The sequence below is a fragment of the Hesperophylax consimilis genome, chromosome 13, assembly GCF_061612785.1.
Source record: "Hesperophylax consimilis isolate HC1 chromosome 13, BYU_Hcon_1.0, whole genome shotgun sequence".
NCBI lineage: Eukaryota > Metazoa > Arthropoda > Insecta > Trichoptera > Limnephilidae > Hesperophylax > Hesperophylax consimilis.
Window position 1 is genome coordinate 13,782,666 of NC_142848.1, and position 26,934 is coordinate 13,809,599.

Here is a 26,934-nt window from a genome sequence, read left to right on the forward strand (position 1 = left end):
TTATCTACGCGACTTCAGACTTTATTATGTCATTGTGATTTGTGAACGCATTAAACATCTAGGCGCTGACTTTTTATACGTTTAAAAAATAATTTTAATCGCGGATTTGTCTTAGATATGCCTGTTTTTTAAATGGCCAATATTTCTTTGCCGGAGTACATGTGTTAACCTATAAATCATGTTTTGTTTACAAAATCTCCAAATAGAAATGGTGGTTTCTCGAATTTTTCATATGAAACACAGATTACAGATATGAGGTCTCTGGAATAAACGATTCTTTTTCGTTTTAAAAGAGAAATAAAACGGTGAAGGGACGATGAGAAGAAATATAGTGAAGTGAAGAAGTTGTTAACACTTTAATAATATTTCCATGTCACTTTTTTTTACTTTTAAAGTAGGTAATTGCATTTCCTTTCTATTTTGGATACTAGATACACGGCTAATCAAAATTATTTTTTTATCACTGCGCTGTAATTTTTAAAATATATTTTTGTGAATTTTGGGTGATTTTTCCTGCTGATTTTTTAACAATCGTATTAGAGGTATAAGTTTATGCATTATTTTAATAGCGTTCAGCTAAAATAATTATATTCGCTGTTTAAAATTTTAATGAGCACATAAAAATCATTTCCAGATTACAAACAAAAATAACAGACAAATAAAACTCCTTTAAGATTAGATCGAATAAAAAAAATCTCCAAATAGAAAGTAATCATCCAAATGATGTATATCAATATCAACCGATCACATTTTACTTAGAATTTTGGATAGATAGACGGCCGGCATGTCCAGTGGTAACGCATTGGACTGCCATTCCGAAGGTCGCGGGTTCGAACCCGGCGTGCGCAAATAAATTTTATTTGATTGATTTGTGTTATTTCACAATTAATTAATTAAAATAATATATAGTATATTTGCGGCACGTTCCAGAGTGGAAGATACTACCAGTATCGCCCTGGTGTAAGACCACCATTCAGAATTGAAACGTTGCTCCAAATGGCTTTAGCCGTGTTTAGTGACTAGATCTGAATAGCCAGGTACTTCCCCACCTTCCTCTTTCCCTTCCCCACTTACCTTCAGCCTCACAACATCCCCGAATTGGGGATGCCATAGTCTCACTGGCTCCAGACGGGAGCAGTTGGGACTCTTGTGAGGTATTCACCATAAAAAAAAAAATTAAAAAAAAGATACTAGTTGTACTCCGCGTTGCTCAGTCTGTCGTGCAGATACAGAAACAATAGCGCACGTTGCTTTTACGCCCAACAGATGGCGCTGTTTTTCAAAAAAGCATGTTTTTATCTGTCACTGATGAAATCTATATAATATAGGTATATAAAAACACACGTGTATTCGAATGCAACGTGGTGTCAAAATTTCAAAGAAGTCTGTGAAGAACTTTCAGAGATTTAAGATTTTGAACAAAATAACATTTACATTTCTATATAGATATTTATTTTTGAATTATTATTGTTAACACATTAATAATTTAAAATTACTATAATTAACATACTTTTGTGACAAACTACTTGTCGTAGCTTATCAAATAAAAATACTGTTTGTAAAATAACCTATCATTCATAGATATTATTAATTGCACAATGGTAAAATAGTGTGTAATATAATGGACGTAACAGTTTAACAGTCGTCACATCCAAACAATTATACAAATATATTGGAGTGAAATGGCTTAACCAATTACCTATCGTTAATATAAGATTAGAAAGAAATTATACTTAATTCAAAAGAACGATAAAAATAAATTCAATTAGTCCTGGGTCGATCGTGAATGATCGGCTCATTGAAACCTGTTCACGAGCTTCCAAAAAGCGAGTGGGCTATTTTTTCGTCAGCACCCGAGTCTTGCGACCCACTCTCAAGAACTACTCTCATGATCTTCTCTCACGACCCTGTTGTTGGAGAGGCGAGCGCACATAGATAGCCCCCAGTTCTCAAGACCTACGCTTGCGACCTATGTGATCTACCCTAGTGACTCGGATGCCTGGTGCCGGCGTAGGTGCCGGTAGGTGCCTGTAGGTACCGATAGGTGCTGGTAGATTTATTCTTACTTAGACATAACATTAACAAAAATCTATGAACTTACGTGTACAAGAAAATGAATATTTAATGAAAATAATTAATTATAAAATAAATTAATAACTCAAGATATTATTTTTGAATAGTCGTAATATTTGGAGCTTTCTATCGTTGTATTGTTCTTTTCATGTAGCTGTTGTATTTTTTGTTGATTTTGCAATAAGTTTATGAAATGTTAAAGGTTGGTGAATATTGACGTATGATAAAATATTTGGATTTTCCCATTTTAGTTACAGTACCTACCCCCTACCAAAGTCAAACAAAAGTGAAAGTAACCGGGCAACGATTAATCGAATTCGGGTCGTGAATGACCCGAAACCTGATTAAAGAGCAATTCTTCGCGACCCGCTCACGACGCTAGTGAGTTGCGGGCGACCTGGGTCGTGTAAAACGATCGATTGACCCAGCTCTACTTTCAATAGTATTCCTCAATACGCGTCCACTTGCCTTGATCATATATCATGACGAAATGCGAAAATTTCCGATTTTCTTGAACACGTGTTCCGAGACGAGATAATATATTCTTAATTTACTAAAAGTTTATCAGGAAACCTGTTAATTCATTCGTTACGGCGTGCAATTCCGTTTTTAAACTGATTTCATATTATTTGAAGGGATTCTTAATAAATTAGTAATACTCATTTTCTTCATGTAGATATCTTTTTTTCTTTTCTGTTTCAAAACTTCTCTTTCTGAAAAGATTCTGAAAACTTTATATTAAAGCGTTAATTTTCTCCAAACGTTTCTACGCCTTATTAAAACGAGCATTGCTCTAAAAAGAAGATGTGACGCGATTATTATGATATAAAAAAACTATATTGTACACGCAAATAACGACATTAAGATTAAGAAAGAAATTTAGATTAGAATAAAAGTTGTTAACATTTATTATAATAAAATTTTTCAGATCTAAAAAGATGCTAATTTACTTGAGAATTCCGTAAAGCATTTTTACCCATATAACAACAGAAATATTATAACCCTAATAACTAACTAACTAACCATCACGCCGTTTCGTTTGTCAAACAACTCGGTCTTGGCGCACACTCCTTGCCTCATTCACATCTATACATCGTCTCATACATACTCTTTTATTTTTCTGACTCTTGATATGGCCCGACTCAAGTATCCGATTCACTTGGTCGTGCCATGTCTTTCTGGTACCATTCACATTTGCATTGTATATTCTCCTTACACTCCTTTCTTCGCTCATTCGCTCTACATTCCCAAACGATCTACGCGTCCCTTTCTTGATCTTACTCATTACGCTTACATCAGCCTTGCACTCTTTGCGGATCTCCACATTCCTCACACGATCATACATGGTTTTACCACACATACGCCTCAGCGATCTCATTTTAACAGCATTCAATCTACTTTCATCCTTTCTTTGCCAGTTCCATGCCTCACTTTCACACATCAGGGTAGGTACCAGCACTCCATTGTGGACTGCTAACTTCGCTTCTTTGGAAAATTTGTTGTTAGCGCCAACTGCGTTTAGTCCTCTATTAAAGGAGTTACCTGCATTTCCTCTTGTTTCAATATCTCTGTCAGCCTTCCCATCTCTCGTAAACATACTTCCTAAATACACATACTCATCCACCTGCTCTAAGTATTCCTCATTCACAGCTATATTGCACACTGTTTTCTCTCTCTGTCAAACACCATTACTTTAGACTTACTTACATTCATCATTAACTTATTCTTCATGCATACTTCGTTCATCCAACCCAATAAACTTATTAAATCACTGGTTGTGGTAAATAGTGTAAAACTTACAACATATTTGTTGGTAAGGATCTAAGAGTTTTAAAGAGTAACGAGTAGTTTATAAAGCGACTCTGTGACCGTGACCTGTATTATAAGTTATAAGAAACCGCTTCTTACCGGCGCTATTCAACGTGTTGTTTTGATTTGCGGTGGAGATTACATATTTTATGGTCACGAACCGTTTTAATATTTACGTGAGCCATGTTTATATGTATATATTGTAGAAGCGGTTATGTAACTCGTGAATAATACATTCCACACACTACGTCACCAAGGTCAGTCAGATGAAGGTCGTTTTTATATGCATTACTGTCTTAGGCGACGTGTTTTATGTTCGATCAGGCTTAAGTTGAACCAATTTTAATATGGCCTTGTTTTAACAATGGGATAATCTTGCCGATAAGATGTATATAATTACCGGTGACCGGTTAAATCATCAAAATGATAATTCATCACATCTTTAAAAAGTTGTATAAAGTCATGGAAAGTGATGAAACAAAAACTTTATTAACTGGGTTAAGTAGGTTAGGTTAGGTTAATTAAAAAAAAATTAATTGATTTAAACGACTTTATATCACTTTTTAAAGGTGTGTTGAATTTTCACCGTGTTGATTTATCATGGAACCATAATTACCGAATACGTTACAGGCATTAACAAGGAGATTTTATTAAAACTTAATTTGTTTTGAAGTAACTTGTCATTAACAGTGTTATATCTAAGGCTAAACCTCAAACAATCTTTGTATTCATATTTTACTAGCTGTACCCCGCCAAGCAATGCTGTGGCTCAGTTTGTCTGTTCAAATTGAGAAACAATAGCGCGTGCGATTTTTACGTCCAACAAAGCGAGCAGTTTTTCAAAAAAGGGTGTTTGTCCAACAGATGGCGGTGTTTTTCACGAAAAGCATGTTCTTATCTGTCACAAGTGACATCTATATAATATAGGTAAATAAAAACACACGCGTACTCGAATACAACGATGTGTCAAAATTTCAAAGCAATCAGTGAAGAACTATCGGAGATTGAAGATTTTTAACAAACGAACATTTACATTTTTATTAGTGGTCGAAGCAAAGTTTCACTGGTTAATGAGAATATCGGGTATTTTGAAGCTGAAGGAAGTAGGGGGGGGGGAGAGGAAACGAGAAAGAGGAAGGTTAATCAGTTAAGAAGTAAAGTATTAAAAAAATATATTTAGAATCTTATCTCCGGAAAAAGTTTTTTTCTATATACGAGTGTGTCATCAATGCATCGCGTAGACATAATCAAGTATATTTTTCGAATAGCCCATTGCAATGGTTTATAAAGAGAAATATTCTGTAATTTGCATAAAATAATCGTGCTAGGCCACGACTTACTAATTGGGCCAGCGAAAAAAGAGTAAAAAAATCCTGAAAATATAAATAAAATATATCAGAAAATATAATGTTCGGCATTGTTTGCAGTTCTATAATAAGTGAACCGTTGGAAACTTTAACGTTTTGGTAAAGTGTCCATGACACACATCTGTTCTGAATCGTTGGAAACTTTAACGATTTGGTTAAGCGTCCATGACATTTATCTGGTCTGAACCGTTGGAAACTTTATCGTTTTGGTAAAGTGTCCATGACATTAATCTGTTCCAAGCCGTTGGAAACTTTAACGATTTGGTAAAGCGTCCATGACATTCATCTGTTCTGAGCCGTTGAAAGCTTTATCGATTTAGTAAAGCGTCCATGATATCCATCTGTTCTGAACCGTTGGAAACATTGACGTTTTGATAAAGTGTCGATGACATTCATCTGTTCTGAATTTAATTAGGCGAGATTATAATGACAAAAGCGTTTTTTCGTAATTTAATCATTTTTTTAATAAAAGTGTTAATGAAGTTATAAGCTTGTCAACATTTGAAACGTCTTTGAAAATATTTTACTTTATTTTTATATGTTACTTGTTATACGTTAAGGGTAAACATAAAATAGTTCATAATCTGCTCGTACATGAAATAGCACTTTTTTCAAGTTATGCTTTAAAATATTTAGATGAATTGTTTGTTTCAATCAGACCTGGGACACACTGTTGTTATTTCTTAGCCCAGCAGTTTTAATCAATGTTTAATATTAATGTGTGGTGACCTGCTAACCATTGACCTTACACCTGACCCGACCTACAATGTGCCCGAGTATATACTCGTAGTTCGCGTGACGAGGAGTCAATCACGAGGAATGGAATTTGCGCCAACATTTAATTATTCACCACAACCGATGGAAGTAATTAGCTGGAAACAGTAGATTACATATATTGCTTATAAAATCAAAACTGTTTTAAATGTTCATATTTTCTAAATACAATCAAACACTTTTAATCCAGTCACACTATAAAATAAATTTATATAGATGATATTGAGAGAGTACCTAGGTACATACGTTTATATAGATAACATCGTGGGGCTATCTAGGTAAATTTATATAGATAACATTGATAGAGCACCTAGGTACATAAAATTATATAGATAACATTGAGAGAGTACCTAGGTACATACATTTATATAGATAACATTGATAGAGCACCTAGGTACATAAAATTATATAGATATCATTCAGAGAGTACCCAGGTTCATACATTTATATGGATAACATTCAGAGACTACCTAGGTGCATACATTTATAAAGATAACATTGAGAGAGTACCTAGGTTCATACATTTATAAAGATAACATTGAGAAAGTACATAGGTTCATACATTTATAAAGATAACATTGATAGAGCACCTAGGTACATAAAATTATATAGATATCATTCAGAGAGTACCTAGGTTCATACATTTATATGGATAACATTGAGAGACTACCTAGGTGCATACATTTATAAAGATAACATTGAGAGAGTGCATAGGTTCATACATTTATAAAGATAACATTGAGAGAGTACCTAGGTACATAAATTTTTCAGATTCATCAATACTCGTAATTATAATAATAATCTATCTATATAAAGAAAAATGTAAATGTTCGTTTGTTCAAAATCTTAAATCTCCCAAAGTTCTTTACCGACTGCTTTGAAATTTTGATACAACGTTGCATTCGAATACGCGTGTGTTTTGATAAACCTATATTATATAGAAGTCACCTATGACAGGTGAAAACATTTTTTTTTACAAATCAGCGCCATCTGTTGGACGTAAAAGCAACACGCGCTATTGTTTCTCTATCTGACCAAACATACTGAGCTACAGCAACCTGTGGCGGGGTACAGCTAGTTCATTAATTAAATAGGTATACGCTCTAAAGAGATTATATCTATGATTATCATTTAATTTTTCTTATACATAAAAAAAAAATATCCGACAGAACAATAATTGTTGTCGACTTACTCTGTCTGCATAAAATAGTAAATTCAAATTTGATTCTCCGGCCCTGTTAGAAATGATAATGTTCAGAGTAATTAAATTCAAGAAGTTTAGTATACTTCCATTTCACGAGGAACTATTTCGTACCAACTTTGCCTCAACTCGTCCATAAAGAGACTTCATAGCTTTAGTATTAAACATTGTTCTGTGGATAAATTCAAATCAGGATTACAGAAATGCAACGTTGAAACTAATTAACTGTTATTATGAACTTAGTCAATTATATAACAATTACACGAGTATTTCCGACGTATTTTTACTTTATAATTTTTCATTTAAACATTCTCATTGTACTTATTTTTTTACTTAACAGGCTTTTTATAAAATTTAAGTATGACGCCGTAGAGAATTAATAATTAAATTTTCAGGGTAAATAGATGATAAAATGGGCAAGTTTTCAAAAAAAAGTCTGGGAGCACTTTTTTTTAAATCGTCCTCAATAATTTATAATATTTTAGAATTCCAACTAACTATGGTAATCAACATTTTTTATGGCGCAATGGTATCAGATCTGCCCACAATTGTTTTTATGTCTACATGGCATACTATTCACCTAATTAAAAAAAAATCAAGCGTGTATCTCAATAATTGATGTCTCTACGACCAATAATCTCTTGTAAGTCTAGGTATCAAAAAAAACGAAAAAAATCATAACTCGACGCTACGAAAAATAGCGGAATATGCATGGGAGTGATTTGGGTACTCCAAGGGGTGCTCTACTTCTGGACTTCCGCTTGACACTATTTTTTGTGACACTCTGTATAAAGCGAAATATTTCATCGAAAAGCTATTCATTTCAAAATAAATAAAAATATCCATAGTTTTTACATGCCTTAAAATCACTAAGCAAGATGGAAATATCAATTGGCAAAAGGCAAGACAGAAAGATTGGCGAATAATGTAAATATTTGAAACAAAAACATTTACTTCACTTTAAAAATCAACATCACAGCACCTAGACTGAAACTGTCAATATGTTTTGACTTGAACCATTGAGAAGCTATTTGAGTTTACAATGAAAAGTCAACGGTCAAAAAATGAACGAGATCAAACAATTTCCGGGTTATGTTTGGATGACTACTGACGTAAAAGAAATCTGGCTTCACTTAATGCTCTTAAATCTCAGAAAAAAAATCTAATTCACCGTACTGCATGAGCAGATCAGCAAATCGATACCGGAACACGATCGATTTAAAGCATTATGTCGATAACACCCAGTTACAGCCGATGATGAACATCTCTGTTTATTCGGCAGATAATTTCCACGTCAGACAGCCAACGCCGCACAACACCGGACGAATACTTCCCGGAAAAATAACATACGGTTTTGTTTATAAGTCGAACAAAGAATACAGAGATCTGTTTATCGGCAGAACAAAGACTACACAAATTTGTTTATCTGCGGAACAAAGAAAACGCTCCGTGGTCTGCGCGTGGCAGATGTTTAAAAAGTAAATCACAAACACACGAACCGGAATAGCAAAACAAAACGTGATTCCTTTTTTATTTCTGTTCTCTCTGTCAATGGATACATTCCTACCATTCTAGAATTGCTTTCATCCGCGATCCTGGAAAAATTTAACTTTTGATCTGCACAGAGCAACCGTTATATATCCTCCACTAGAAAATAATTGGAGCATTCTCCATTGATTTCTTCAACACACCGTTAGGAGAGAATTTTTTTCTCATATCCGTATCTGTAATGTTTCGTAAATCGACTCGATCGAAATCAGTATGACATTTTGCGTAATATTTCATAATGCATTCCTAATTAGTAAGAAAACGTTAAAGTTATGTCAACTAATAAATTTGTCACATTCATTCAGTTTTTAAATGAATATATAGGTCAGGCAATGAAATTGGCGGTGTTGTTGCCATCTACCTTATATCTTATATAAGTTTGTTCAAAATCTTAAATATCCGAAATTTCTTCACCGATTGCTTTAAAATTTAAACACAACGTTGCATTCGAATACGTGTGTGTTTTGTATACCTATATATAGATGTCATCTGTGACAGGTAAAACCATGCTTTAAAAAAAATAGCGCCATCTATTGGACAAACATGTTTTATTAAATATCGCCATCTATTGGACGTAAAATCAAACCGCGATATTGTTACTCTATCTGCACATAATAATGATAATGTGAAATTTAATGTGACACAAAATAATAAAATTTAAATTAAATTAAATGCATAGCAAAATTCTTACTACTTGAGCGGTATGCGTATACTTTGTATTGTTTTCAAATAAAAAGTATATCAACACCTAAAGCACACAAAACAGGTGATTCTGGAGAGGAAATAAATTGATCTGTTTTAAACTTTGGTTGTAGGTGAATAATATTCAAATTCCTACGAAACACACTAATAAAAACAACATTTAAATCTACTTTGGTTATTTGGTATAATATTGTATAAATAAATCGGTTTTTCAAACTCACGAATTTTAGTTAATTTATATTTTGTACAAAAAAAATTTAAATTTTTAACTAAATTATTTAATGTATAAAACTCAAGACGAAAATACCTTCCTAAACAACTCCCAAATTCTCAATTAGAGAGGTATTAATTAACATATTTAAACATATATTATATACTTCCCTTACACATATCGTTTGAAATAACATACTGTTGTGCACCGTCGTTTGACGATCCTTATAAATATTTTGTTATTAGTTTGTAATTTTCTTAATGTTAACCTGCAGTACACTTACTGATGTTGTTACTTACTTCTATCAATGTGTAATATTTGTTGTTACTGTGTTAAAAATAAATATAAAATAAATCTACCAATAGATTAAAAAATCGATAAATTATTAACTTATTTACTCCATTTTTCAATACCAAGAATACAAATAATTTTTTATATAAATGATTCAAATTCCTTTCGTGCTCGCTGTTGAATTTTGTTGTTGTTTCAAATAATCGTTTGAAAGCTTTGAAACTTCTAGATGGTAATAATAAATAAATACTGAAGTGATTTGTATTACAAGTACAGACGTAAAACGTTGGTAAAGATGTAAGTACACGTGAATTAAAATAACTCACATCTTTGTCGAATATTAGTTTAAATTTAAGCAAAAATATTCAAGCCTTAACCTAGATTACTCTGTAAAATATGCGTATTCTTGGCAAACACACCAAGCGATGTGTACATAGATTGAGGAAAGTACCATTCCTCCTAAATGTACACAACCGTGAACGTGGAATTTACACTAGAAGTACACGACTGATTTGAATTAGAGCCCTTAAGGTTAATCGCATTATGGTCTCCATTAGCCTATTGCACGAACGAGGGGACGGAGCCGGACCAAAATTATAATTATTCATGGAGGAGTAGCTCTACATCTATATACTATTTATCACATTTCCACAGTTGGAATATTCTGTCATGGGAAAATTAATTTTACCCTCTTAGGTTGATAGAGTTGAGGTTTGTTAAAATACCAACATTTGGAAGCATTGAAACCATTAACAGATTAATATAATGCTAATAGAGACATTACCATTTTTAAATGGAATTATTATACTGTGGCCATTCTTATTGGTGGTGTGATGATGGTGTAAGACATACAGATGAATTAGCAGACAAATTTGGTACAAAAACAAGGAAAGAAAGAAGATAAAGAATAATATAAAAAAAAGAAACAGATTAAAACATAAATTCAACTGATTTTTATTAAGCATACTTATTAGATTAATAATAATAGGTTAATAAATTAATCAAAGATATAGGTAGGTAACTGATGTTAGCATGGCGTATTATAATCCGATGCAAATATTTTGTAAAAAACAACAAAAAAGAGAAGAGAAGAGAAATAATAAAATAAAACAATAATATTTATTGTTTTTGTGTTTAATTCGTAGAACTCCATTTATTTATTTATTTTAAATTTAATAATACAATTATTAAGTTCTGAAAGTATTTTTTGGTTTTTGTTATTGTTACAGCTGTTTCGGCTTTCAGGGACATTTTCAAACTGTCAATAAAACATAGGATTAGAACATAAAGTTAACTGCGATTTATTAAACATGCGTATTAAAATAATAAGTAGGTACATATACTTAATAACTAAAACACAAAGGTAGTTGCTTTGCACATTAATCAATTATTTAGTAGTACATTCATATTTTGTATGAAGGGCTATTTACCAGGGAGTATTTTATTGATTATAAAATATAAAAGGTTTTTTCTATCGGCTTACGGGCTTATGTCATATTTAGGGATGCTGCTTGGAGGGTCTTTTTAAGGAGATGAAGTTTTTGGAAGGTAAAAGGTATGAGGGGTGGATAGGAATCTAGGGGTGAGTCTGTCCAGGAGTGACGGACGTATGAATCTATCCTTCCCTTGCTGCGATGCAAGACGATGAGGTAAGAGAGATCAGCTAGCTGAGGGTAAAAAGGTCTCCCCAAGCCGACCTCTTTTGATCTGGCCCGTCATGCAGCTGGCGGGCAGACAGACAGATGAACACGGGCACCTCTGATAAGCCACCAAACGTAGCGAACTACTTGGGGTGACCTATGGCAGTTCAATAAATGGTTCCCAAGGTAGCGGTACCCGCATACCCATACCCGCCCCCGAAATTGTTAATGTTACGCATTAAACCTTTCACTGTAGCACATACACTAATTCTACTATATTGTTATATGTAAGATCACTCAGAGTTTGCCTCAGCCATTTGGAATCCTCAACATCAAACATTTAATATTTGAAAAAAAAAAAAAAATTATATATTTATTTTTACTATAAAATATTACATTGATATATTGAAAATATCCAATACAAATTTATTAAACACCTATCGTATCGCTTTAGTGATGATCGGTTTGACCCTACCGCTTTATATATACGCCCTATTCTTATACAAAAACGTAAACATTCTTGTTGATTCATCATATCTCTTAGAAAAGATTGCATTTGGTTGCTCTGAACACAATACCAGATCGAACGACTTATTTATAACACCACACTGAAAATCCAAATACGCGCAAAACTCTCTAATAGGACGTATCTGTAAAACTCATGTACACATTTTCATCTAATACTTGAAAACTTATAAAATGCAGCTTACTAAAAAAATTTAAAAATTACGCAGGAATATTTCAAATTACTTATTTACCCATGCACTAAGGCGATGCCATAAGTAGTAATGCAAAATCTTGTGTTTTTGGTTTGAAAATTTGTGCGCCTAGAAATGCTTCAGATGCTTTAGTTAAATACTGCGAGTAGAATACATCTTGTCCTTTGAAATAATATAGTATTTTTTACATCAGTCTTTTTATAAGGCCAGAAAAAAATAATGTTTAAGGACTATGAAAAGTGCTTTAAAGTTCAAAATCTCCTACTTACGAACCCATTTTCGGTGATGATTTTATTGTATAATGTGGAAAATTAAGTTATTTATAAAATGATAGAAAAAAAATTAAATATTTATGCCTAAACATCCACAAAATAAAATAAAAGGCACTTTTTGGCCATGTTTTTTTCTTGCATAAATCAAAACAGGCGGATGGTGTTAAGCGGGAATTTAATTTAAGCCTTATCGCCATATACGTAACGGTTGTTATTGATAGCGGCTCAATTTAAAATATTACACAACGTAGTGCATCGCCTTAAATACATTTATTTGAATTTCACTTTTGTTTTACATAATTAATGAGTGATGGTTAGTTAGTTAGTTATTAGGGTTATAATATTTCTATTTAACAGGCGGATGGTGGCGGGAATTTAAACCGTAACGTAACGGTTGTTATTGATAGCGGCTCAAATAAAAATATTACACGACGTAGTGCATCGCCCTAACAACCGAAATTAGGATGTTTATTAGTATAAATATGCTCGTAAATGTGAAAATTTCGAACTGTCGAGCAAAATATGTTTTTTGGGAAAATGCAATTCGTCGATGTAAAATATTGTGCGGATTAAAATTTTGTGCGGATTAAAATTTTCCCAGCTAGTTCACGTTATATACGGTATTTAGCAACAGAACATATTCTTTACATTATTTCAAATAACCCAAATTTAATATAAAATATTGAAATGACGACAAATCGTTAAACCATTTCATTGAAAGGGCCACATATATAAATAATTACATAAATATAATATGGGAATTCCTGACAGAAATTATCAGAATTATAAATTTTGTATGTATCGCGAGTTAAAAAAAAATGTCGGTAGAAAAACGTCAGAGCTAGATTAAAAGTTTTTATAAATGATAAACCTCGGGGATTTGTACAATAAAAAATGTATAATGGTATTACTGAAAATATGATTACTTGCTTGCTTTAGAATTTACTTTTCAAGTGGTGTTTTTTCAGGTATTTTAATTTTTTAGTTGATTTTCAGTGTTTATAAAAAAATCATATTTGTAGGTTATTTGAATTTAAATACATTACGATACGTGATTCGACTAACAGCAAAACCTTACTCCTATGTTATCTGTTAGTACTTATATTTTGAATAGTATAAAATAAACAGTAAAAACAGTCTATAGGTGTAGGTAATAACAGGTAACATAAAAGTAGCGTATTGTAAGTAAATAACTTATCACCACTGACACACGGGCAAAACGCAAAACATGTTTTTCTAAAAGTAAATATGTAAGTCTTTAACTTTAAGCCAGAGTTGTAAACATATATGTCATTAAGTCAGTAGTTATAAGCCTTGGTCGTAAGTCACTAAGTATAATTAAGATATAAGTCATTAGTTTTATGTAAGTAGTTTTTTATGAATCCTAGTTGAAAACCAGTAATATTTATTATTCAATCCATGTAGAGCCTCCTATAGGTGATTTTTCGCGAAAACGGCGATGTATAAATCAGCAAAAAATATTATTATTATTACATTATTATGATGTATTAATTGGGGCTGAATATATCTGAAAATAAATAGGTTCATTTTGTTTAACATTTTAATCCTCCGCGAGAGGTAACCTTTCCGACGCGACGTTGGTATTTGCCCAAAAATATGCTTACCTAACAAATTAATATAAGCAATAATTTAGTCGCCTGAAATATGAATACAAATTGAAAATATCTCCCGAGTAAAAATAAATGCTGCCGACGGGAATTGAACCCGCACCTTCTGATGTCTGGTCAGGTGCTCTGGATCACTGAGTTACGTCATGTTATTCTCAACCCGCCAAATAATTCAATATGTACTAGTACTTCAACAATTACTGCTTATTATATTTTTTCACCTGTAAGCAACCAACTTTATTTTTGTAGGAAAGGCTTTATTAGTGTTAAATTTCCCATCAGATATTTCAGGCGACTAATTATTGTTTATAATAATGTTATCCTTTTTGCCATCATAAATAACCTTGTCTTATAAACATTAGATTATCATTAAAAAATAATACGCTTACCTGCTTAAATATACTCGTTTAAGGAATTAATTTTGAGGGAAATTTTATGGCAGCAAAAGCTCTCAAATAATGAGCTCTGGTAAAATCCCACGTAACTGGGCAGATTCTGTGGGAAGTGTTCTGTGTCGCAACTTATTAAACTAACTATTCGCAACCACCAACAGTCATTTTCACCATCATTTGCTGCTCAGCTATGAGCCAAATTGTTATTTTTTCGTATTTTCAACTATTGATTGACGGTTTTAGTATCAGGGTAGTATCAGTTTATCAGGGTAGTGGGAGAAAAAATAACAAAATTATGAAAATCTCGAAAAAAACTGTTGTTGTAAAAAATTAGAATCGTCGTTTTTTCCCAAGAACCATTCCATAAAAGGTCGAGTAATGGTTCCATCCACATGACGCCCGCACAGAGCCGCGATAACTAGCAAGTAAGTTAGTAAATACTTGAAAAAATTTCACTTTATTTTGTCTTTTTGCTGGTTTAAATGGCCCAGATCGTTGCGTGGGCTTCATGTAGATGGAACCAATGAATAATTCAGGGACTTGCTTAAAAGATTGTTCTTGTTATGCTTAGCACAATGTGTGATATAAAATAAAACAACGAAAATAAACAATAAAATAATCGTCGACTTGAAAAAATACGAAAACAACACCGGCTTCCACACAAGATATCGCCAGCAAATGATTCCACCAACGCTTTTCTTTGTCCCGCATTAATTTGTCCGCTGTTTTTCTGAAGCGTTATTTTCATTGGCTTCTTTCGCCGGCGGCCAAGTGGCATCTGTTAGGCGATAAATTCTTATCCCATGTATAATACATTCCTTTACCTGTTGCTTTCATCCGAGCGCCCCTGAAATAGGGTCGTAAACACATTGGATCAACTTGTTACTTTGGATAATCCAGAAATGTTAAAATAACACTATGTTTTTTTGTATGTATGGTTAAGTGCATAACTTCAGTGGGAATTCGAGAACGCACTAAGCATACTGAAGTGGGAAGAAGGAACGTAACCTGAGACTCTTTAAAAATAAATAAAAGTGCAGTATCTATGCATTATACTCGACATTTGAATTATAATTAGGTACCATTGCAGACCCGTGAAAAATCACGTGATATTATAATTGTAGGATTGTGAACCTGTAGGTTTTTAATTACATTAGCTCCACACAGGAGACCATGAGGAAAAAAATGCTTCAGGGAATGTATCAGTGATGCTGTGTGGAGGGTTTTTTAGAAGAGAAGAGGGAAAGGAAAGAGAATACGTGCTGGGAAGGAAAATGGTATGAGGGGTGGGTAGGAATCTGGGGATCAATGTGTCCAGGAGTGACGGACGTATGAGTACATCCCTTCCGCTGTTGTGCAAGTCAATGGGTCTTGAGAGTCTGGCTGGAGAGTTCAAAAGGTCCCACTCAACCAGTCTCTCCCGATCCGACCCGCCACGCAGTAGATGTCCAAGACGCCGTCAACATGCCTCACCCCATTAACCCGGGCACTCCTGCTAAGTCACCAAACGTAGCAAACCACTTGGGGCAACCTATGGCAGGGGTGTTGGTTATCCGATAAATGGTTCCCGGGGCGGCGGTACCCAAAGCCACCTCCAAAGTTTTTATAAAATATTTACCTCGGGATCATTGCCTTTCAAAAACAAATTTTGTCAATTTTCATAAGATAATTTAAACAAAATAACACTGCAAAAATAGAATTATTAATTAATTAATTAATTGAAATAAAATGATTTTTTTAACTACTTTATTGTTTGTCTGAATTGTTACCACAATCAGCTCCATTTATACGCTAGATATAAAATCTAAAATTTTATGGCTAAATAAAATAAAAATTATTAAAAGTTCATTAAACGTGAATAACCTCACACACTATCAAAACAACCAACGTTATAATGTTTGGTAACAGTTTTATTTTAAATGAGTTTTAGTATTTTTTTAAAGTATAGAAATGAAATTTTAGAAATTAAGTAGATATCTTTGCCGCTGACTAATCGCTCGTGGAAGAAGAATTAATTTATATAAGGGTACATAATAAATCAAAACTCTCCTTTTATCTCCTGGAATCTTACGTAAAATGTATTTATTTTGGGATCTTTTACTACCTGACCTCACCTTTGTACAAATGACGAAACTTGTGAAAACAACATTAGAAGTGGTGTGCCATCAAGCCATCTAGTCATCTAGCCATCGTTGTCACAAGCTACCTACATTCCTTCTATGTACATGTGTACAGTCTTACTTATAAAGATCCCCTAATACGCCGCTGGGGCGTTGGTACAGCTATGCGGCGAAAAGGGAAGGATACTGCTCGAGTTTAAATCTTTACTAATAATAATATTCATACAAGATTTTTTTAGACTGGCGCCACTTTGTTCCCATCCTCAAAAATAGGTCATTTTCGCATTTCGCGTTTAGTTGCTAACTTCACGTTTCTTCAGATAACATTTGCGATATCATTGACGCGGTCTGTTTTTAATTGCATCGAATTTTATGTGTTTGCTTTGGTAAATCGACATTTTGATTTAAAATATTCCTATGAAAGTGCTGCAAATGAACATTGCTGCTTTTGTTAAATTTTCATTGAGCGACCGATCGATATTTGTCAAATCAACCAGATTTTTAACAAAATCTGCGATCTCCATCTTACTACGATCGAAATAAAGTACATACCTGGTGGTCGGCGGTTTAAAAATTTTTCAGCTACTAATTCTGTCGTATTACGGCCGGTGTACGCAGTATGCATGCGCGTGATTAGTAATAACGTTTTCTATTAACCCGTTCAAATCCCCGCATTTAACAGGATTTGGCAGAGTGGTTTAAAGTGGTAGGTTCACATCCAGAGGTTGCTGGTCAAAGCATAAGCCAAAATTTAAGTTTTAATGATATGAGTAGAGAAAATAAATCAAATAAATTGTTTTCGTTTTTTTTAAATGAATGTTATTGCAATACCTATCCAACTCAATACCAACGGCAGACATCCAGCCAAAAAATTACGACAACAAATGCACGTAACAATAGTGTCACGTAAAATGTTTCGGTGTTTTTTTTTTAAAGTTCCAAACAAAACAAAATTTCGCCAGAAGCAAGCATTGACAGTTTTAAAAATATCTCCCAGCTGTCGCAGATGAAAATAAAATTTAAATAAAAACCACAAATTTAATATTTGTAACAGTTTTTCAAAAATTCACACAAATATGCGGGCTTGTGTCAATGCCAATTATTATAATAAATTCTTCTCGTGCCTGAGCGCAGAAAAAAATAACTATTATTAGAAAAACATTCGTCAAAATATCTTCTAGTATGTTGGATTCAAAACATTGTTAGTAATTCTTATGATGCTTTCGTTTTGAATTACTTGACATTTTGCAAAGTAAAGGTAACATGAAAAACCTGGTAGGTTAACAAGGTGTTAATTTTTATTCCAAAAATACAGATAAATCATTGTAAAAAGATCATTGCTTGTGTAATGGTGTATTGGATGAATAAAAAAATTATTTATTTTAGTAATAATTTGTTTTGTAAGGAAGCTGAAGAATGAAACCAAAAAAAGATAAATTTAGTTTTTTAAGTGGAACCGCACAAGAGTCCCAACTGCTCCCAACCGTGTGGAGCCAGTGAGACTGTGGCATCCCCAATTGGGTATGCTGTGAGGCTGAAGGTAGTGGTGAGAGGAAGGAGATGGAGATAAGGAAGGTGCCTGGCTTTTCAGATTTTGTCACCGAACACGGCCAAAGCGATTTCAAGCAACGATTCAATTCTGAATAGTGTTCTTACACTAGGGCGATACTGAGAGTATCTTTCATTCTGGAACGTGCCGCAAATATACTATATATTATTCTAAATTAGAAATTAAACAAAATAATAAATTTATTAAAATTTACTTGCGCACGCCGGGATTTGAACTCGCCGCCCCCTTGCTAGTCGAGAGCCTCTATCCACGACCATGGAGGCCGTCATAAAAATATGTCAAATGTCGAAATGAATCGCCAGTGTAAATTTAAATAGAATTGATAAACGTCGTTACGCATCCTGTATCTTTGGACATTTGCAGGGTAAGAGGACTGCCGGCGGATGTTCCAAACTTGGGAAGTAAGAAACTAGTTGGGAAACTTTTTTGAATCTTTCGACACATTTAAAATGTTTGCCTGTAAAACCTGCGGAAAAATGATTGAATCTGGGTTGTTAGGCTTCAATTGCCAACAAAACAACTACAAAGAAATTATTGTAAAATTATTGCCATTTAATTAAAATAAAATTTACTGTAAAACTCAATTTTAAGAGCTGAGATTATTTTTTATTGTTGTTAAAAAATCTTCTCGTTAAACCACAATTAAGCAGTTTGGTGATGATCTGGCTGGTAATAACACAGACCATCAGGGAATATTTTAATTCCCTATGAAAAAAATGGATTGATTATTGAATTCACTCTGAAGGAGAAGCAACAACTTATAAACCAGCCACCAAAATACATATAAACAGAAAGAATCACCAGAGAATACCACTCGCAATAAGTTCCGCTCCTTGATCTTCAAATTCGGCAGCAGACGGCAAATCAGCACAATAATATATTTGCATTCGCACTATGAGATTATAATGTGTCAACCAGCTCTCAAGAGAGTAGAATTTTTAATAATGATGAATTAGCACATTGTAATTCCAAACGTACTGCACATTATTGTGACAAAAAATATTTTTAATCATTTTAGTCTTAAATAGACCTCTTTTGACAAACGATACAATCCGGATGAATCCATCTGATCAATGCAAAGGTGACTGTAATTCGCTATCACTCACCTGCAGAGCAAAATCTATCCAAAACTGACCAGAGATGTCTCTTTCGTCCATTAATTTTAATTTATATTTTAAAAATTAATTCACACTAATTTTAAATCGACTGCTTCTCCACAGTTTGTCAACAGGATCTACATGTTCAATTACACTCTAAATTTGTATATATAATATTATTACTAATTATAAATGTACATAATGTTAATGCTACTTATTAGATATTCAGATCTACACGCTTATAAATAACATCAATTGATTGATAGTGATGAGATGATTAGTATAAAGTATTTCTACTTATGAGCAATGTTTTCAGCATATATCTAAATCTATTTGTGAATTTACAATTGTTTATGTTACTTGCCAATATGTTAAACATTTTGGGAACATTTAATTTCCTTACAAATTATTTTTAGTAAAAATAATTTAGAAGGAAATTTCTCCATTGCTTTCTTTAAACACTTATAATTTCAGAAGGAAATTCATTCATTCAACTCGATTTCAGAATTAAAATATCTACTAGCTAGTCCACGCTAATTTCACCTAAGTGTTGTCATATAAAACTACTCATAAGTGTATTTTTAAACTCCATTTGTCACACTTAGACCGAGCTGTTTCAAGTTAATATTCATATTCTCTAAAAGTCTTATTCAAGTTCTGTTATTTACGAAATAGTGTTAAACAACCGATCCATGACGAAATAATAAAATAACTTGAATAGAACTTTCAAAGAACTTGAATTTTAACATTGAAATTTTATTGTTTGTTTAAATTCTGTGAAAAAAAAGATCCTTAATCATCTATCTCACTACAAACGTCCTAATAAAATGCCAAACCAACAAACCAAATAAATTCGTACAAACATCCAGTTTTGTTCGAACACACTTTAAGATCTTTTTAAAATCAAATAATTAAAATAAAGATTTTAAATTTTGGCAGCTTTTATTCTAAGGAAATCAAGAAGTCTTGACAATCAGCTTAGCGATTTCAATGATTCTGAAATCGTGATTGATTTCAATTAAAAGTTTTGGAACGTCGTTTGATATTGAGAGGAAAACCGCGGTGTTTTCTGGTACAAAAGGAAATAAGAACAATAAAGTATTATGCTAAACCAACGACAAAAAAATAAGCGACAAAACTTCAAACTGTCCATTTTTTGTTTCTTTTATCTTCCTACTTCAGCGACATTTTTTTTGATTTTCGTAAAATGTTTATCGTTGTTCATTTATTCTGTGAAATGTACGACAAACTTTAATTCTAAAAAAATTCAGAAATCATTCATTCGATTATAATCGATACAGCAATATAAATATGAAATTACTTCTATTAAGTTCTAATACTTCTCATTTGTATGAATTTACTTGTTAAAAGTTACTTTTTTTACTTGTCTGAACTCCATTTTATTAAAAAAATACTCGTTACAGTGTGAAAGCACGGGAGATATTTGTATATATAATAAGGCAATAAGGTAAAAATATTTATAAAAAAAACAGTAGAATTTCGAGAAAAAGTTATCCATATGCCGCCGACCTCGCTGCTCGTCCGATAAAGTGAATAATCAAAATTATTTTTTATTTTCCAAAAATGCCTTTTTTTACATTAATCCCACACAGGAGTTTCTGTGGAAAAATTGCCTTATGGCCTATGTTATTTTTGGGTGGTCTGTGTAGGGAATGGAAGGAGAGGAATTTCTGGGAAGGTAAAATGAATGAGTGGTGGGTAGGAATCTGGGAGTCAATGTGTCCAGGAGTGACTGGCGTGTGAAGTATGAATCCACCCCCCCCCCCCCCCAGGTGCCCGGGGCGGCGTTACCCATACCGCCTCACGAATTGTTAATTATCGTAGTCCAATAAAAGAATCCAAATGATTAATAATAAACTTACAAGGAGCTCAAAAAAAATCAGCGCCGAGAAACCATTATATATTTCAGTAATATAACGAATGAATTATTAACGTAGACGACTAACAATTAAAAAAAAATTATCGGAGTTTTTTTCAAATGTTTCTGGATTTCACCCTTCAAGGGTGTTCTAGGCCACCATTTAAAATAATGGAGAGGGGGAATTTGAATTTATATATTAATTTTATTTGGAAAATTGGCAAATTTCTAAATTATATAGAAGATTGTAGTCAAATTCAGGCTTAAAAGAGATGAGATGTCGAATGGAGAAGAGACCATTTTATATATGGCTTGATAAAAGATAGGACATATTTGTTGAGAGGGACAGCTAAAAATATATGATCTAATGTTCTTACTTCTAGACTACAGAATGTACAATCTGAGGAGTCAAGCACGTGAATTTTAAAAAGGTTAGAAGGAACGGAACAGTGTCCAATCGTAATACGAATAAAGTGAGGAATTGTTGAAACCTCAGTTTTGATTGGATAGTCCTTTGTATTGAGGCGTACCAATACTTTTCTCAAACATTGCAGGAACTATCTTTGTGGATGAAAAAAAATTTCAGAAAAGGGAATGATAGTTACAGTAAGAGAAGAGAATTTTAATCCCTTCTGAAAGGCATCGTATTTACGCAGTTATCCAAAGCTAAGGCTCGAAAATGGTACACAGAAGAATAGTAATGGGACGTTTGATTCGATTTGTGCAATATTCAAATATTAAAATGCGGACGCCATTTGTAAAACCATAATGTTACGAAAACAAAATGTATTCATTTTTTCAAATCGTAGAAAGCGAAAAATTTACGTCGGGTAACTATTACCCTTCCGAAGAAAGACTAATATTACGGTTGCAATATTATTAACATTTCATATAAAATTATGGTACGTAGGACGATGCAGAGGCGGATTTGCCCTTAGGCCTATGTAGGCCCGGGCCTAGGGCGGCCAGATATTAGGGGCGGCCAATCGTGACAAAAAAGTCACAGATGATAACAAGAAATTACTTCCTAAGTACCCAAATATTCTACGTACGAAATAGCGATATGCAAGAGCGTGTTCACACACAGCACACAGCGCGCCCCCACGCCCCGCAGCCGCCCTCGCCACACCTATCATGCTCCGTCGCTCGCCCGCTCGCGTATTTCCAATCCCTACCGTGATTCAGTTGCGCTAGTGACTGAACCGCGTTAGGTATTGTTATGCATAATAGCGTGTTCACACACAGAGCTATAATATGCGTGGGATGGCGTATTTCAGCATATCGCTCGCCATACTTTCCAATTTGGAATGTACGGCGAGCGATATGCCGAAATACGCCATCCCACGCATATTATAGCTCTGTGTGAACACGCTCTAAGAGCGTGTTCACACAGAGCTATAATAAATAAATAAATCAGAGATTATAAAATAATACAATAATAAGATGTTATTTATGCCAATTATGAACTTTCCACTGACGATGATGAGTGAATAATAAAGTGTGACATTATAAAGGTATTTTCTTTAAAAAAAAAAATATATTTTTAGTTAAAATCTATGAAAAAGGGGGGGGGTGGAGGAACGTCGGAATAGGATTAAGAGGCAAAGGATTTTTATTTCTTTTTAGCATTGTTCTACAGTAGCCTACGGAGTTCGGATTTGTGACATCATAATAATTTCGATGATTTCGAAAACCAAGCCAAAAAACTGTCCTTTTTACAGGAATATGAAAGAGATTTTCGACGCAATCGAAAGCCTAAGCTACTTTCTGGCGAGAATAATACAGGTGAAGAGATGCAACAAAAAAACGGCCGCGAAAATTTCAGAATCCCTATTTTTTTAGTAATAATCGATTCCTTATCAGCATAACTAAAAAAACGACTGGGTGCTTACAAATCACTTTATAATAAATTTAATTTTATTACTCAATTGACAAAACTAAGCCCGTCTGAAGTCGAAGAAAAGGCAAAATCATTGCAAATGATTTATTCTAGTGATTTAGAAGCCCATTTTTCAGAAGAATGTCTCCATTTTCATGCTCACTGCAGTGTGAAAAATAAGGATCGAAACAATGCTGTCAGTTTGTTAAAATGGTTACGAACTGAAGATCTTCAAACCATTTATCCAAACGTGGATATTGCTCTTCGAATGTGTGTGTGTGTACTCCCGCCAGTAACTGTTCTGGAGAACGATCATTTTCTTGTTTACGACGTGTAAAAAAATATTTACGCACAACAATGGCGGAGCAAAGGCTGAACAATCTTGCTTTGCTTAACATAGAAGCAGATTTTTTAAGAAATTGGATTGCGAAGATCTAATTAATGAGTTTGCTGCACTTAAGTGCAGACGAGAATTGTAACTGCCAGATTTTTGTTTTGAGTTCAGTTTTTTTTTATGTTAGATAATGCTTTACGTGAATTTTTTTACCAACGTTTTAATTTGTATTTTAAGTTTAGTTATTATATTCGAATATGTACCTTAAGTTGATTTTTATTTAAAAGAGGTGCTGATTTCTTTTATTTGTTAGACTTAATAATAACTTTTTATCCAGCCCGTATCTGGCAACCCTAATTGTAACTGTGAAACACTTATATATTATTGTATGAGAATAAACCTGAAACTAGTTAAATAAATTAAACCTAAAACTGTTTTAAATGTTTTATTCAAATCCTTGAAACCTTAGAAAGTATTACAAACTAGCAGCTATTATAGTTAACTAAATTTCTGAATCGATTTCGATAAAAGTTGTCAATAAAGTAAATTCATTATGTAGTCTATAGTCTATATTAGGGGTCTCCAAACAACGGCCCGCCAATGTCATCAATCCGGCCTGCGACAATCGACAATTATACAGTAATTGAACTAGCGAATTTAGCAAGCGTATTTTTTTACATTAATTCCACACAGGAGGCTTTGAGGAAAATATTTTCCCTCACGACCTATGTCATCTTAGGTAATGCTGTGTGGAGGGTCTTTTTAAGGAAGGGAAGGATAGGAAGTTCTGAAAAGGAAAATGTATGAGGGGTGGGTAGGAATCTGGGGATTAGTGTGTCCAAGAGTGACATACGTATGAATACATCCCTCCAACTGCGGTGCAAGGCGATGGGTCAAGATAGTCCGGCTGGAAAGGTCAAAAGGCCTCCCTCACCCAGTCTCTCTCGATCCGGCCCGCCATGCAGCAGGTGGGCAGACGTATCCGCCGCCAAGACCTGGACAAATCTCACCCCATGAACCATGAATGATAATGGCAGGAAAATTAAAACTTGCTGAAAACTTACTTAAACTAGGAACTTACTGAAAAGTTTGGATACTCCTGGTCAATATGATGGGTACTGAGAAAGGGGCGGCTACATGGTCTGGGGCCTAGGGCGGCCAAGACTGCAAATCCGCCTCTGGGACGATGAGTAGTATTGTGCTAATAAATTAATGGTTGTAGAGGAACTCGTATGTTCGTACATACGTATCGATAATCTATAGTCAATTTATTAATTCATTTTGCCCAAAATTCTGCATTAAGGCCTTCTAGTAAGCGTCCAAAGAATATTTAATGAATTTATATGTAAATACAAATGTTAGAGAGAGCATGCTAATATAAAAAAAACCGATAAAAATTAAGCAAAAATTGTGTAAAATATTTAATAAAACACGACTCATTTGAAATAGAGCAAAAATACCTGGACAAATGTTTAAGTCGCTAGAGCGAACCCGTGAAAAGTTACGGGATATTATAATTGTAGGATTTGTGTAGCAGAAAGGATTTAACCAAATATTTCCTTTCGAAATCAAATATTGTCAATTTTCTTAATAATTTTTTTTTTGCTGTTGACCAATTAGAGAAATACCAGAAATTTACATTTCGAACTTTTTTCGTGAACTTGAAAATACACCTCTCAAAAATGTAAAAAAATGCACATTTAAAATATAGAATTGTTATTAATTAAATAATTTTCTTATAATGAGTAGGTACCCACTTTAACGCTTATCAAGACTCACAAGTCAGTTCCTATTTTGAAAGTTTAAAGGCTAGTTTTAAATCGAAATTGGAAACTATTTTAATTACTATTATTATTATTATATTATAATTATGACTGAATTAAAACACAGTGGTCCATTTGCTGTAAATTAGACAGTACTTATTTTAAAGGTTAAAATGCAATTTCTGTACAGTAAATTTAACCATAATATTTTCCTAGATTAACCATTTTTTATTTATTTTTTAATTTTTATTGTTGATACATTATTTTATAATATTTCTTATTCTAATTCAGTAATGTTGGCCTCACTGGGTTGTTTACCCGTGCTGAGGCCCCCATTTTATAAAATAAGAATTTATACATTTAAAAAAAAGAAAAACAAAAAAATAAAGATAAATTTAAATTAAAAATAAAGATTAAAAATTAAAATATAATTATATTTATAAAAGAACTGCCGTATATATCAGTACTCCATTAAAAATCTTAAAATTTAAATCACTTTTACGAATATTATAATACATAATACACAATTAAAATTAAACATTAAGATTCTGGTTAAGTTTTCATTCTTATTTTCTATTTCGCTTTTCCCAACTTAAATGTGCTGAATTAATTTTCAACATTTTAGTAAAAACTTCAAAGACCATCCATCTTCCACTTGGGCTTTTTCATCACCCTTTAAAAGTACAAAACAATTGAGTTACTGAAAGAAAAGCTGAAAAGAGTTTTCAGGAAACTCGATTGTTCGGAGTTTAGACGGCAGGCAATTAAAAAAACCATAAATTTTAAGCGGATAAATTTGTCAGTATTTTTGGTTTTTGGCAATTCCAAAAACCTTTTTTTTTCTCAATATTTTGAAAAAATTAAGTGTTTCGATGTTTAGATATATATAAATTTAATCCTGTTAACTGTATTCTTACAAACTTCGGTTTGTTGGCATATTCGGTGCTAACTTTTATTTTACCCGCAGGTGAACATTTACTCGAGTAATTTCAAAGGAAAGTAGTTTGTTATTTGAATGGTTCTATCTCACTCTTCGGTTGCCCACTCCTATCAACTTCTGATAGGAATGATGTAATGCTTAAATTTAACTCTACACTAATTTAACTCTACTCTACTTACAATTTGCAGCATTAAACAAATACTGGCTATACTATGTAGAAGTTCTGTGAACAGTAAACCTCGCGTCCAAAAAGAGAATATTTCATTTTTTCTCTCATTTAATAAATCTTTACCAAAATTTCCTCTGAAATCATAAGATTTGTTAGTAGGTACTTAAATATAAATTAAAACTATAAGAGAAAAGCCCCGGGAAGGTTGAGGCCCTGGGTTCTCTATTTTCAGATGTTTCTTTTTCACTTTATACTTAGATATATAAACCATAAAAATTGTACGTAAACATTTTTATTACTTCAAATAAGGAATTATACAATTTGTCAAAAGAAATGTCTCAATACAGTTATTTTTCAAACCTTCTTTTGACGTATGTACTATATTGATTATTCCGATTTGATAATTCGAATAATCAATATCAAGTACCTAGTACCTACGCCTGAAGAAGGTTAGGACATTTCTTTAGACAAATTGTGCGACCCTGGAGGGATAACAAGGTTGTATCCAGCACGGCCACCACCTTGAATCGGAAACAGAACGCATAGATAATTTTTT

General features: G+C 33.1%; 1 protein-coding gene across 3 annotated transcripts in view; it reads right to left on the bottom strand.

Annotated features, from left to right (window-relative positions):
- Pde8 (phosphodiesterase 8) overlaps positions 1 to 26,934 on the bottom strand; it is a 604,329-nt gene that overhangs the window by 400,944 nt on the left and 176,451 nt on the right. The gene's annotated exons all lie outside the window — the stretch shown is intronic.